The 13,897-nt window shown below is 40.3% G+C and overlaps 1 pseudogene; it reads right to left on the bottom strand.

The window, feature by feature from the left end:
- Positions 1 to 2,260: 2,260 nt before the first annotated feature.
- Positions 2,261 to 4,195, bottom strand: LOC111539207 (annotated as a pseudogene).
- Positions 4,196 to 13,897: the final 9,702 nt, after the last annotated feature.

Genomic DNA, 13,897 nt, shown 5'->3' with positions numbered 1-13,897 from the left:
GCCTCCAGGTAGTACAGGGACCAAATTTATGAGGAAAACCTAATCAGCTCCTCCTGTTTTTGTTTGGAACCTTGAAATGCTGTGAGGATGAACCAGGGTGTACCAGCCTTTGCAGTGACCAGCTCAACTTCCAATCTACTCAACCACTGAAATAGGATTAAGGTGACCCTGATTGCTCAGGCCCCCAGTTGCCTCAAAGAAGCAAATGAAAATTCTCACTGGAGGCAGCAAACAAAAGTGAATTTAGAATAAAAGCATTTTCAGACAAACAAAACCAAAAGAGTTTGTCACATCCAGATCTGCCTTAAAGAAAACATTAACGTGAGTTTTTCAAGTGGGAGAAAAATTATTCCAGATGAAATGACACAGATGTGGAAAGAAATGAAAAAGGAAAATATGTGTGCAGTGTTGGCTATATAAACCAATAATAAATATGTCATTGGAGTTTAAAATATGCATAAGCTAAAATACATGACAACAATGGCATATAAGTCAGAAGGGGATAAATGGAGTTTAAGTACTTTAGATCTTTGCATTTTCTGGGGAGAGGGTAAAAGTGCCAACTGATGGTGAACCATGATAAGTAAAAGTTGTCATCTCTTAGGTAATCAATGAAAGAATAATAAAAGTATGTAACTTCAAAGCTAATAGAAAAGAGAAATGCTTTTTGAAACATCAATCTAAAAGGCACAGAGTAAGATGAGAGATTTAAACTCACATGAATCAATGGCTATATTAAATGTATGTAGACTCAATGCTCCAATTAAAAGCGAAGATTATCCACCTGGACATAAAAACAAAACAACCATGTGCTCTTCACAAGAGATACATGTAGAACTGGGAACAGAGAGGCTGACAGTAAAAAATATATATAATAATAGAAAAAATATGTCATACAAAAGCTACCTTGAAAAAGGCTGGTAAGTTCTATCATAGAGCTAAAGGCAAAAAGCCTTTTACTGGAGATTAAAAGAATACTTCATTATGATAAAAGGCTTAATTTACCAAGAAGACATAACACTTTAAAATTTTTATGTGCTTAATAATGTAGCTTCAAAATAAATGAAGGAAAATCTGACTGAACTACTAAGAAAATAAACAAATCTATAAAAACAGTGGGAGATTTAAATACACGTCCCTCAGAAATTGATAAAACAAGCAGGCAAAAATCAGTAAGGATACAGAAAATTTGAATAACATGTATAACAAACCTATCCTAATTGACATATTTAGAACACTGCACCCAGCAACCACGAATTACACATTCTTTTCAAGCACACTCAGAACACTTTTCAAAAATTTACCATATGCTATGCCATAAAGCAAACCTCAACAAATTCCAAAGGATAGAAATCAAACCAAGTGTCTTTAACCACAATGCAATTAAACCAGAAATCAGTAAGAAAAAGATTACTAGAAGCCCCATAAGTTTAGAAATTAAGAAACACACCATCTAAATAACAAAGAAATCACAATATAAATTAGAATGCAGTTTAAATAATAAAAAAAAACTTGACATGTCAATACTGACTTCTGGGTTCCAGCTAAACCACAAATGCATTGGAAACGACGCTAAAAATAAAAAAAAAAAATTCTCAATCATACTATACAGTCGCAACCCAGTCCAATATCCTGAGCCAGTCTCCAGGACTACTCGCTGGATTTTGTCACTTTCCTGGGTTGGATCCTCCATATCTTGGATCTCATTTCTTTCTCTTAGTTTACATCTTCATTTAGATGTAGTACATTCTCAAGCAACTTCCTGAGAAAGGTGCATGGGAGATAAAATTTTCTATTCCCAGTCTAAAAATAATTCTACCCTCACATTTCACATTTGACTATTAGTCTAGTTGTAGAACTTTAGCTTAACTTTTTTTTTCCCTCAAAAATTTGTTGACATTTCTACATGGTCTACCAACATCCGGTGCTGCTACTGCAAAGTCCACTGTTAGCTTGTGTATTGTTTCTTTGTGGACACTCTATTTTTGTTAGTTTTCTTCTTGGAAGCCTTTAGGAATTTCATCCTTGAGTGTTACATTTCATGATGAGACATCAAGGTTTGAGTCATTTGTATTTGTTACATTGGGAATGTGGTGGACTCCTTCAATATGGAAACTTTGCTCTTGGGCTCTAAGAATTTGCTTCTATTATTTATTTGGCAATTTTCTCTCCTGTATTTTCTTTACTTTCCTTTTTTTTTTTTTTTTTTTTTTCTTTCACTAATAGGACTTTTTATTTGCTACTATTGTAAGTCTGAACTTTAAACACATTCTTGGACTGGTGGTTCATATCCATCAGCTTGTTCAACTTTATCAACTGTCTCATCCCCGGTAGCTTTTCCTAAACTACTACCTTCACCATGAAACTCCATGAGTCTTCTCAATTCAAACTCAGGCTTCTTCAGCATTTTTACTTTTCTAACGAAGACACCATGCAGAGGACAAGTAGATTGGCAAGGCTTTTCTATGTCTTTTTCAATGCTGTCTGGATGAAGCAATTTATTGCTTCAATTATTTATTTCTTTTTTTTATTATACTTTAAGTTCTAGGGTACATGTGCACAACGTGCAGGTTTGTTACATATGTATACATGTGCCATGTTGGTGTGCTGCACCCATTAACTCGTCATTTACATGAGGTATATCTCCTAATGCTATCCCTCCCCCCTCCTCACAATAGGCCCCTATGTGTGATGTTCCCCTTCCTGTGTCCAAGTGTTCTCATTGTTCAATTCCCACCTATGAGTGAGAACATGCGGTGTTTGGTTTTCTGTTCTTGCGATAGTTTGCTGAGAATGATGGTTTCCAGCTGCATCCATGTCCCTACAAAGGACTCAAACTCATCCTTTTTTATGACTGCATAGTATTCCATGGTGTATATGTGCCACATTTTCTTAATCCAGTCTGTCATTGATGGACATTTGGGTTGATTCCAAGTCTTTGCTATTGTGAATAGTGCTGCAATAAACATACATGTGCATGTGTCTTTATAGCAGCATGATTTATAATCCTTTGGGTATATACCCAGTAATGGGATGGCTGGGTCAAATGGTATTTCTAGTTCTAGATCCTTGAGGAATTGCCACACTGTTTTCTACAATGATTGAACTAGTTTACAGTCCCACCAACAGTGTAAAAGTGTTCCTATTTCTCCACATCCTCTCCAGCACCTGTTGTTTCCTGACTTTTTAATGATTACCATTCAGGACATAGGCATGGGCAAGGACTTCACATCTAAAACACCAAAAGTGATGGCAACAAAAGCCACAATTGACAAATGGGTTCTAATTAAACTAAAAACCTTCTGCACAGCAAAAGAAACTACCATCAGAGTGAACAGGCAACCTACAGAATGGGAGAAAATTTTTGCAATCTACTCATCTGACAAAGGACTAATATCCAGAACCTACAAAGAACTCAAACAAATTTACAAGAAAAAAACAAACAACCCCATGAAAAAGTGGGCAAAGGATATGAACAGACATTTCTCAAAAGAAGACATTCATACAGCCAACAGACACATGAAAAAATGCTCATCATCACTTGCCATCAGAGAAATGCAAATCAAAACCACAATGAGATACCATCTCAAAACCATAATGAGATACCAGTTAGAATGCTTCAATTATTGAATAAATTTATTGATCACTTCTTTCAAGTTATTTGTCTGCACCTCTCAGGTCATGATTTCCAAATCTTCTTCTGGATTTGTCGGACCTGTTGGTGCTGAATATAAGAGGTCTTCCGTATCTGATTGTTGCGTTTTTTAGTAAAACCAACACAGAACAGATTAAACAAGTAGCCATCATTAGTCTTGACATCGATATGAGTTTCAATCATTGTCTGCCATTTTTTGACCATGGAACACATTTTGTCATGGGTAAGATCCATGCCATGGAAGTTAGTCAGGCAGTTTTTGCCCTGAACATCTTCAGTAATCATCTTGAATTTTCTAAATACAACTTCATCATTCTGCAAATCAGCTTGACTCACTTCAAACATATGACCCTTGAGGCCATCAGATATAATTTTGGTTCCTTGGGTCCTGGTGATTAGTGTCCTTCCAATATTTCTTATATTAAACATAGCAGGTGCTTTCACATCATAGCAATCTTTCTTAGAAAATGGATCAACCACCTTCTTCTTGGCTCCCTTTTTGCCACCTTTAGTAAGACACTTGTTCTTGCCAACCACCATGGTGCTACTCAGAAAGCCAAAATGGCTCTACTTTCTTTTTGTAGGTTTCCTATTAGTCAGATGTTGAACTTCCTTTATTGGTCTGTCATACAGTTCATTTAATTTCCTTAAAGATAATCCCTGTATTTTGTGTGGTTTTGCTTGTTTGTTTGCACAAGTTGAGGGGGCGAAATGCCTCAATGTTACTGTTTAGTGTGGGGAGTGAGGGAGATGTTGACTGTTCCATATATAGTTCCAATGATTGCCTCTGTTTATAACCCCACATGCCACTTCACCCTCCATTATGCCTGATGTCTTCAGTTCCTATGCCTCCTTTTAGCTTTGAATTTAACTTGACATAACGCAAGTTTTCTCCTTAGTAGTAGCCCCTCCTTTCCTCTACTTCACCAGGTATCACCATTTCACCTATTTTCTATCTTCAAGAAATTTGCTGAAATTTCTCATTCTCTTCATTATAGAGAGATAACTTTTTATTATTATTTTACTATTATTTTGAAGGATCTTTCAGAAAGAGGAGATACATCTACATATAATCTGTATGCTCAGTCTTCCATCTTTACTCACAAGCTCAACTTTTATTTCTTTACCTGTTTGCCCTCTCTAGAGCAGTAAGCAAAGAGCAGCAACGTAGTATTTTCCTCTTTAATTTTTGGGGCATAACACACACATAGCTAACCATCATTCCCTAAATGTTTACTGAATTTCATAGATTTGCCTAGTGCAGGTCAGGTGCAGTGGCTCATCCCTGTAATCCCAGCAATCTCCACTTTGGGAGGCTGAGGTGGGTGGATCACTAGAGAGCAGGAGTTTGAGACCAGCCTGACCAACATGGTGAAACCCCATCTCTAATAAAAATACAAAACTCAGCCAAGTATGGTGGTGCATGCCTGTGGTCCTGGCTACTCAAGAGGCTTAGGCTGGAGAATTGCTTGAACTCAGGAGGCAGAGGTTGCAGTGAGCTGACATCATGTCACTGCACTCCAGCCTGAGCAATAGGGAAAGAGTTTCTCAAAAAAAAAAGAAAAAGAAAAAAAACAAATTGCCTAGAGCATATTATGCATGCTCAGTCACCCTAAGATAATTGCCAAGTCCTTAAGGAGACCTATAAGGATATCCCTATAATAACCAGAGTCTCCAAATTTTTTTTTAAATGATAAAATTTCAACAATTGCATTGAGGAGGACCACATAAGTGAACATTTAAAATGTAGAGGATCCTGAGAAATCTAGAACTGAACCTTCTACTTTATTGAGTCTACAGCATGTAATACAGTGTGCTTTATATGCAAGAGACCCTGTTGGTGTTGCTTTTGTGTGTGTGTGTGTGTGTGTGTGTGTGTACACACACATACATATATAATAAAGTTAGAAGAAATGCCACTTATCTTAATTCTGAGAATATGAGGTATTTTTCTAAATTGAAAACAAGAACTGCTTCTTCTCTTAGATTGAATAAATGCTGACTATTGTCTCAGATGTTGCTGCTTTTATTATTTAGAGTTGATAAACTCTCAAGATGTCAATCAATGAATTGAGGGGTTATCCCTCTTATCAATGATTTAGGATCCAGCTAATAGCTGATGAAAGAGCTTAATTCACAGAAGATTGGCTTTCTAGATATTTAGAGAGAAGCAGCCATTCAACTTCCAGAAAGAATAATAGTTCATTTTTCTCCCTTTATCTGAGCTGGCTGGTAACTTGAGAGAAGCAAAGAGCAGCCCAGATTGAAAGGTCAAGCTGGCAGTGTGTACTTAACTCTGACAGAAGAGAGAGTGTAAATCTTTGAATGTCCTGAGATAACAAAAGCCCAGTGAAAATACAAATAAAGTCATGTGGATCAATATCTAAATCTGCTGCCTGCTGCCTCTAGTACAGATGTTCTGTGGTACAGCAGGAAAAGCAAGGGCTTCAGATTTGCACAGATTCATTTAACCCTGTTGCTTTCCAACTGTGTGATATTGGGGGAACTTTCTCAACCTTTCTGAGTTTTGCTTTCCTTATATAATGAGATTATTGAAGAAAATTAAATGAGAGAATGAGTACTAAAGAGCATGTCCAGCATAGCAGTTGCTCAACAGATGCTAGTTCTACTTTTCCTTTTATGTCTCAGGAAAGATAACTATGGTGCCTGACTGTGAGAGCACTCCTATGACAGACTGCATTCTCATGGATCACACCTCTGCCTTGGTGATCAGAGGGCAGATTTACCACAGCATCCCCATTTTAGGGTATGCCCTCACTATTCTTCCTGATATTCTTCTTTTTTTCTCCTCTTTTCTTTTCTTCTTGTGCTCCCTTTCCCCAGCAAGTCTCATATCAGGTAATAAGAAAGGACATGTAAAGCGGGCGAAACGTAGAATTAAGAGTAGGGGAGAAAAGGGGAAAGGAAGGAAGAGATTGGTCACACTGCCACCTTCATCCATACAGTTTTGGGAGTTTTTTTGTTTATTGGTTTGTTTTTATTTTTATTTTAAGTCCTGGGGTACATGTGCCAGAAGGTTTGTTGCATAGGTAAACATGCCATGGTGATTTGCTGCACCTATCAAAGTTTGGGGTTTTGTTTATTTTGTTTTGTTTTTTGCCTCTCACTCCAGGGACTCTCATCTATGCCCTTTATTCCAGGGCACTAAAGGTTGGTGGTTTTCCATTCTGTATCTCCAGCCAGGCATCTCTGCTCTGAACTCTATAACTACATTGAAACAGCTAGTCAATGTCTCCACTTCTATGTCCGTAAGCTCTTCAAGCTCAACACAGCTGAACTCATCACTCCCCACCTGCCCTCCTTGACCCACAACCCACTGATCTTCCAGGATGGTCTGTTTTGGGCAGTGGCACTACCGTCTACCCACCTGCCCAAACCAGAAGCATTGGAGACTTCCTTGGCATTTCCTCTCCATCAACTCCCACCTACATCTATCATCAAACTCTCCCAGAGTCTACCTTCTCTGGACTTCTATTATTCACATCTTAGGGCTCCAGGATCTGTTCTTCAGATCTCATTTTTTTTTTTTTTTCTCATGATTTCTGTCTCTTTGTATTTCTGATCCTTGCTCTAAGATTTTTCTTTCACCTGAATTTCCATGTCTTTAAAATGGTTTTCAGTAGGATCATCCTCTAATTTTTAAATGTAAAAATCATGGCTGTTCCTGTTTTGTGTTTGTTTTGTTTTCTGCTTCTAAGAGGTCTTTTTAAAATGCTATATGACTCTCCTTAAGTACTTATTTTTTAAAAAATAAGACCAATGCCTGTCTCCTCTAGCAGTTGTATTCAAAGGAGTTACCCGTCTGAGTGTTGTCATTGCTCTCTGTGGCTGTTGAGAACCCCTCGGTGCACTGAATTTTCCTTTGTGAACTCCTGATTCTACTCTTTCTTGGGACCCAGGTTAAGCTATCAAGAGTGGCAACAAACTTGGGAACATTGAAAAGCACAACAGCCTCTGACCCTAGGGACCAACCCAGGTGGCAGAATCCCTCTCCCCAGATGAAACCTCTGGAGGAAGTCTCCCTGCTCTCTATCTCCTCAGGAATAAAGACTACGGCTCTCAGGGGTAGGAGAACCCCATCTATGTTGCAGTTTTACCTCAGGTCCTCAGGAACAGGGTGGCTAACAGGTATTTCTAGGATCACGTTGGCCATGGATCTCCACGGCTCAAGCTCCCTGTAATAACTAAGTTTTGCTCCAGGGTTTTCCCCTATCTCAAGGTTCCTATCTTGGCCAGAAGGCTGAGCACTACTCCCAGAATCCTATAGAGCACAAACCTTCAGCTGGTAGTTGGATTTGAGCTAGGGTAAAAAGGCTGTAGGATACATGCTTCAGCTGCCATTATCCCAGAATTTCCTCCACCTCTCTCCCATCCACTGTCATCTTCCTGGACCAAGCACCACCATTTCTTCCCTAAACTACGGCAATAGCTTCCTAAATGTTTTCATTCCTACCTTCCTACAATTCATTTTCCCCTCTGCACCCAGAGAGTTCTTTAACAAGTAAACAAACAATAATCTGTTTATCTTATTCTATTCTCCTGCTTAAAAGTCTTTCAATGACTTCTCAGGACTCCCAGAGGAAAGACCAACGCCTCTGACATAGTCTACCAGGCCTTGAATAATTTCAGCTTCTTTGAAGCTCATCTACTTATAGGCAAGAGAAGAAGTTGTAAACAGGGGTCTCTTTCCAAAAAAGAGGAACAATGCCTCCCAAATCATAAAACCTAGAATGTGGTCCTACTTCCTCCACGAATCAACTTCATTTCTCTGGATATCTGCTTCTTCATCTAAAAAATTATGATAAAGTCTGCCTCACCTTCTTCAGAGAGTTTTAGTGAGACTCTCATAAGAAAATGTTTTCAATGCCTGTTTTGTAAACTGTGAAGGAGTATAAAAATTGTAGCTGCCCTACTAAGTGGTGTGAGTTTTAGGAAACTATACACTTAAAACATGACTTCAATCAGCTTGTCACAGATACAATAATTTCTACCATGAAAGTTTATCTTTTGGACTGAGGCATTATGACTCCAATTATTCACTGTTAAAATGCACAAGATATAGGAGAAGGAAGAGAAAAGAATAAAGCATGAAGTCATTTTGATTCACTTCTATGGAAGATCCTCATAGAATTATTACTCAGATTGACTGATTCTGAGGGACTGTGAGACAAGAGAGGTAATGTTTTATAATTCAGAGAAGGGAGGAAAAGGTCCAAAGTGATACCTAGAGAAGAACAGCCAGGTAAGCACAGTGTTGGTATTCCTTGGCCAGTGTAGGGGCAGTAACAAGGCCAGCAGCCCATGTTCTCGAGTAGTGCTGGTCTTCCTCTTAATTTTAGTTTGGGAGGTGTTACTTCTTTTCAGACAATTATCTTCCTCCCAATAGTGCAAAAGATTTCATGTATAATGGAGAAAAATTAGAAAAAGGCATTCTAGTTGCTTCTCCTCAACCAAGAATGCTATAGAATATTTTATTCTATTTATCTAATCTAAGATGCCATCAATTATAAAACATAATTATATGTAATATTAACAAAAAACATATTTCTGATTTAAACTTTGACATGTCAATAAGTTGTATCCCAATTTCAAAGATGATAATATGAAAAAATATACATTTTAAAATCCATGAACTATAACATCTGTATGCTGATTGGATCACTATGGCTAGTCTGCTGCAGCTGTGTGACATAAAACCGTTCATCTGCTAGGATGGGGATTACAATGTGGAATTCTCCATACGCTCAGAGTAGAAAACAGTTACTTGCTATCAAGGATGTTTTGAGAATGTTCATGGTGATGGTACGTTGAACCATCCAGTTTCTCCTGGAGTAAAATGGGAGAAATCCTATATACATTACACATAAAAAGGGTTTTTTAAAGGATACAAATAGCGAGACCTCCTCACTCATCACCTTGAGGGAAGAACTGTCTTGTCCCAAGAGTCCCCCTATGCCACAGGGACATTTAATTCATCTTCTCTTCATTGAATAATGACTATGTCCCCAGCATCAGGTAATATTTAATATTAGAAGTAAAAAAAGAAGTTGACCACCCAGTCCTAGCCCTACTGTTCACAAAAATCCCAAAGTAGAGAATAGATTCTCAGTACATGATGAGGTCAGGACGTTCCCTGGAAACAAGCTGACAGGTTCCCTGTAGTCAACATGGGGAGGAGAGGGAGGATGCATCATTAGTTTAGTGAATTCACCTACAATCCACTCTCTGGCCCTGGGTCTCATAGGGTCAGAAACATGACTTGTCAGCACAGTGAGAGCAGATGCATCTCTCAGGGTCAGGCTCACATAAAGCAGGACTGATACATAAAATCAGAATTGAAATTAATCCACTTACAAGAGGAAATTATACCTGCTCCATGGACTTGAATACTCCAGTTCTCATCACCTGTCAACAAGCCTATGTGAGAAACCAAACCCCAGGTGGTGTTATCTGGAGAGTGTTCAAGCAGGATAAGTGGGGAATGGCAGGTAGATCAAATGTACAATGGCAGCAGGCTAAGGGAGCCTCTGGGGCACTTGCCTCCACAGCAGAGACTTACCCATATGATTGAAAATGCTGAAAATCTACTGGCTACAACTCTTCCTCACATTTGCACTTTAAACATGGCCATGATCATGGGACCAAAATAACCAAACTTTCATGGCTAAGATACTAAGATACCTCTCTTCTGAGTGCTACTTGGATGGGCACTGTTCTAAAATTTATTTTTTTTTTTATTTTTTTATTTTTTTTGAGATAGAGTCTCACTCTGTCGCCCAGGCTGGAGTGCAGTGGTGCAACCTTGTCTCACTGCAACCTCTGCCTCCTAGGTTCAAGCAATTTTCATGTCTCAGCCTCCTGAGTAGCTGGGACTACAGGCATGTACCACCACACCCAGCTAATTTTTGTATTTTTAGTAGAGACAGGGTTTTGCCATAATGGCCAGGCTGGTCTCAAACTCCTGGCTTCAAGTGATCCACCTGCCTCAGCCTCCCAAAGTGCTGGGATTACAGGTATGAACCACTGCACCCAGCCTAAGATTGACTTTTTATTGTTATTCTGAGACTGATCAGCCCCTTTCTGTATTTAGATAGAGTCGTTATTTCCATCATATTTTACTCTGACCTGAGAACCATTCATGTTTTTATGTCACATTCATTCACCATTCATTCAACAGTTACTAATTGAGCAGCTACCATGTTCCAAAGTTCAACTCAGAAGAGTAAGGAAGTATGATGGTAAGCGCTACAACACATGAAGTACAGAATGGAACTAGGAGCACTATATTAGTCTGCTGGGGCTGCCACATCAAAATGCCACAGAGTAGGTTGCTTAAACGACAGAAATTTATTTTCTCACAATTTTGGAGGCTAGAAATCTAAGATCAAGTTACCAGGAGGGTTGGTTTCTGGTGAGGCTGGTCTTTCTGGCTTGCAGATGATACTTTCTCTCTATGTCCTCATATAACCTTTTCTCTGCTTGCGTGGAAGGAGAGCTCTGTTACTTCTTCTTCCAAGAACACAAATCCCTATAGAATTAGAGCCTTATCTTTATGACTTCACTTAACTGTATTTATCTCCATAAAAAAGGCCCTATCTCCAAATAGTCACACTGGAGACTAGAGCTTAACACATTAATTTTGAGGGGACACAATTCAGTTCATAACAAGCACACAGGAGAGTATGTGGAAACAGACTGCAGGGAAGAGGTACATGAGAAAGTTGTTTTGAAAGTAGCCTACAGAGGGTTGAAGGGCCTATGAAGAAGTGAGAAAGGCAGATTGGGCAAACGAAGAAGCTGGCCAGCAATGCACTTGCAGTTGAGGCCTCAGCTAATCCAACAGGGAGCACTAAAATTGAGACAGCCCTTCAGAGGGTTCCCATATCTAGATAAACATACCTTTAACCAACTTATGTTCTGATCCAACACGTTCCTGGGTGCATTATAGCCTGCTCCTGCAGCATACAGTCCCTCTCCTTCTCAGCAGGCCCAGCTCATCCAATCAAACTGTGCGAGGATGTGGCCCTTATTGGTCTGATTGCTAGCAGAGTATACAGAGCTAGATTCTGAGGGAGCAAACATCATTTCATAAGACACTATCTTCAGTGGAAGCCTCCATATGATCAGAATCTGGTAACAAGGGGGAGTGGGCCACATCTGCAGGCCCAGTGACTTCAGAAAAGTCTGTACATTCAGGGGTCTTAACTGCATCTATTCAGACATCCCCATCCCAAGTCTGAGGGTCCCACTCGTTCTCTATTAAGACCCTGACTTTGGTATAAGACCCCTACCAGGGCCATAATTCACCTTTCTCTGAAGCTATTCCTACAATTTAGTGCCAGGCCTGATTTTCCATTCTTTGTGGCCCTACTGCAAGGAATTAGAGTTTCCTTAAATGCTGCCAAGGAGGTCCTCTGGCTTTCAGATTTTGCCTAGAATTGGTGATTAATCCCGTTCGATCCTGACATAAGCTCTCTTCAATGGATCAATGGCATTCAGTGGCTGTCACCCAATTCCACAGTCACCATTTGCCTCAAACTTCTCTAGTGCCCCAGGTATTGCATGAGCCAGTGCATTTACTTTCACTGGCATCCTATCTCAGTCTTAACAATTGCACTGCTACACACACCAGGAGCTCTCCTTACTCCACCTACCACCAGTGTTGAGGACCTCATTGACAGACGACTGATAAGTGGATCACCAAGATTCTATTTTAGAGTCTTTTTCCCAGGACCACTCCTGGTACAATCACCTTAACTTGGCTTTCTAAGAAACACACTAAGATGGAGAATTGTGTACAGAAAATTAACTGGAGATTTTTCCAGGAGACACACCAGTAAGAAACTGAGGAAGGCGGGACAAGGCAGGGAGAAGCTGGTCCACAATGAAGCTACAACTAAGGCTCCTGCAAAGCCTATAGAGAGCTCTGGAACTGATGGCCCCACAGAGACTCTGCTGAGGCAAGACCTTCTTTGGACCCCCAAGTCAACCAGTCATGGGTTGTGGGCCACCCTCTATGGAGGGACAGGACATTGGGGAGGCAGTTCCGGCGAGCTAGCACAAATCTCTGTGAGAGCTTCAGCAGTTGTTGACATTACCAGCATCTGGGAATGAGTATGCTGACCCTAAAGAGGGCATCTGGGCAGAGAACCACAGTTACCACTACAGAGCCGCATGAGACACAATCAAGAAAAGGGGTCAGCAAGTCAAAATGGGAGCAGGTGCAAGAAGGAGTGTGGGAGTATCTCAGCAGAGGAAGGACCATGTCCCAGACAGGGAGAGCAAAATCGAAGATTTTTGGTGAGGCTGGAGCAAGGAGAGGTGAGGCTGGAAAGGGAGCAGCAGGGGGATCCCTGCCTTTGTACTCCCGTGGGAAACATGGTGTGCCTGGTGGCATGGCGTGCTGATTCCACCAGTTAGCCTTTCAGAAAGCATTCTTATTGCTCTCATTTCTAAGTTTTGGTGGCAATGAATTACTACATCCCCAAGTATTGATAAAAGAGTCCCTTTTGAGAAATTAAGGCTTATGGACAAAAAACCAGAAGTGCTCAACACTTGGCAGTCTAGGAATGGAATGCTCCAACATCGTGCCAGGCAACACACTCTGTCCATCTTGTGCTGTTTTCTGTGGGAGAGGCTGCAATTCTTTCTCTGCCTTAGTGCATGCAATTACAGCCAGACCTGAGGAAAGGACTTACCCTGGCCCCCCTGGAACCACATGCTACAGGAAGACAGCTGAGAACAGACAAGGGCTGCAAAGCAAAGGAGATGGTGATGTGAAAGAAGGAGCAGGACAGGAAGATGAAATCAATTCAAGGCCTGGCTCTGTGGGACTTAAGGAAAAATCCCTATACCTCTCTGGACTCCAGAGGGTAGAACTAGATTCGGTCCCTGAGTTCAAAGGCACTTGGATTCTGTATTTCTTAGTAAATATTTTATAACACTAAATGAAAGCAAGATACTGCCCAGATCAGTCCTGAGTCTTCCTTTCTTTCAGGTGAGGCTTGTGATGGTGAAGCATGAGAGCAGCATGGAACCTGCCAGTCCAGACTCCTTTCTGGATGGAACACTGGCTTTCCACTGTGGCATCACATCCCTCGAAAAAAGAGTGAACCCACTTGCCCATTCTTACCTCCAACTCTCACATTAGCAAGCAAGATTCCCTTTCTACTCTCACTCTGACTTCTTCCCTGGTGCTTTTCCTCCACACTCCCCTCATTT

This window comes from Piliocolobus tephrosceles, chromosome 1 (genome assembly GCF_002776525.5).
Source record: "Piliocolobus tephrosceles isolate RC106 chromosome 1, ASM277652v3, whole genome shotgun sequence".
NCBI classification, from domain to species: Eukaryota; Metazoa; Chordata; class Mammalia; order Primates; family Cercopithecidae; genus Piliocolobus; species Piliocolobus tephrosceles.
The sequence above is the reverse complement of the archived record's forward strand: the minus strand, read 5'-3'. Positions and strand labels throughout refer to the sequence as shown.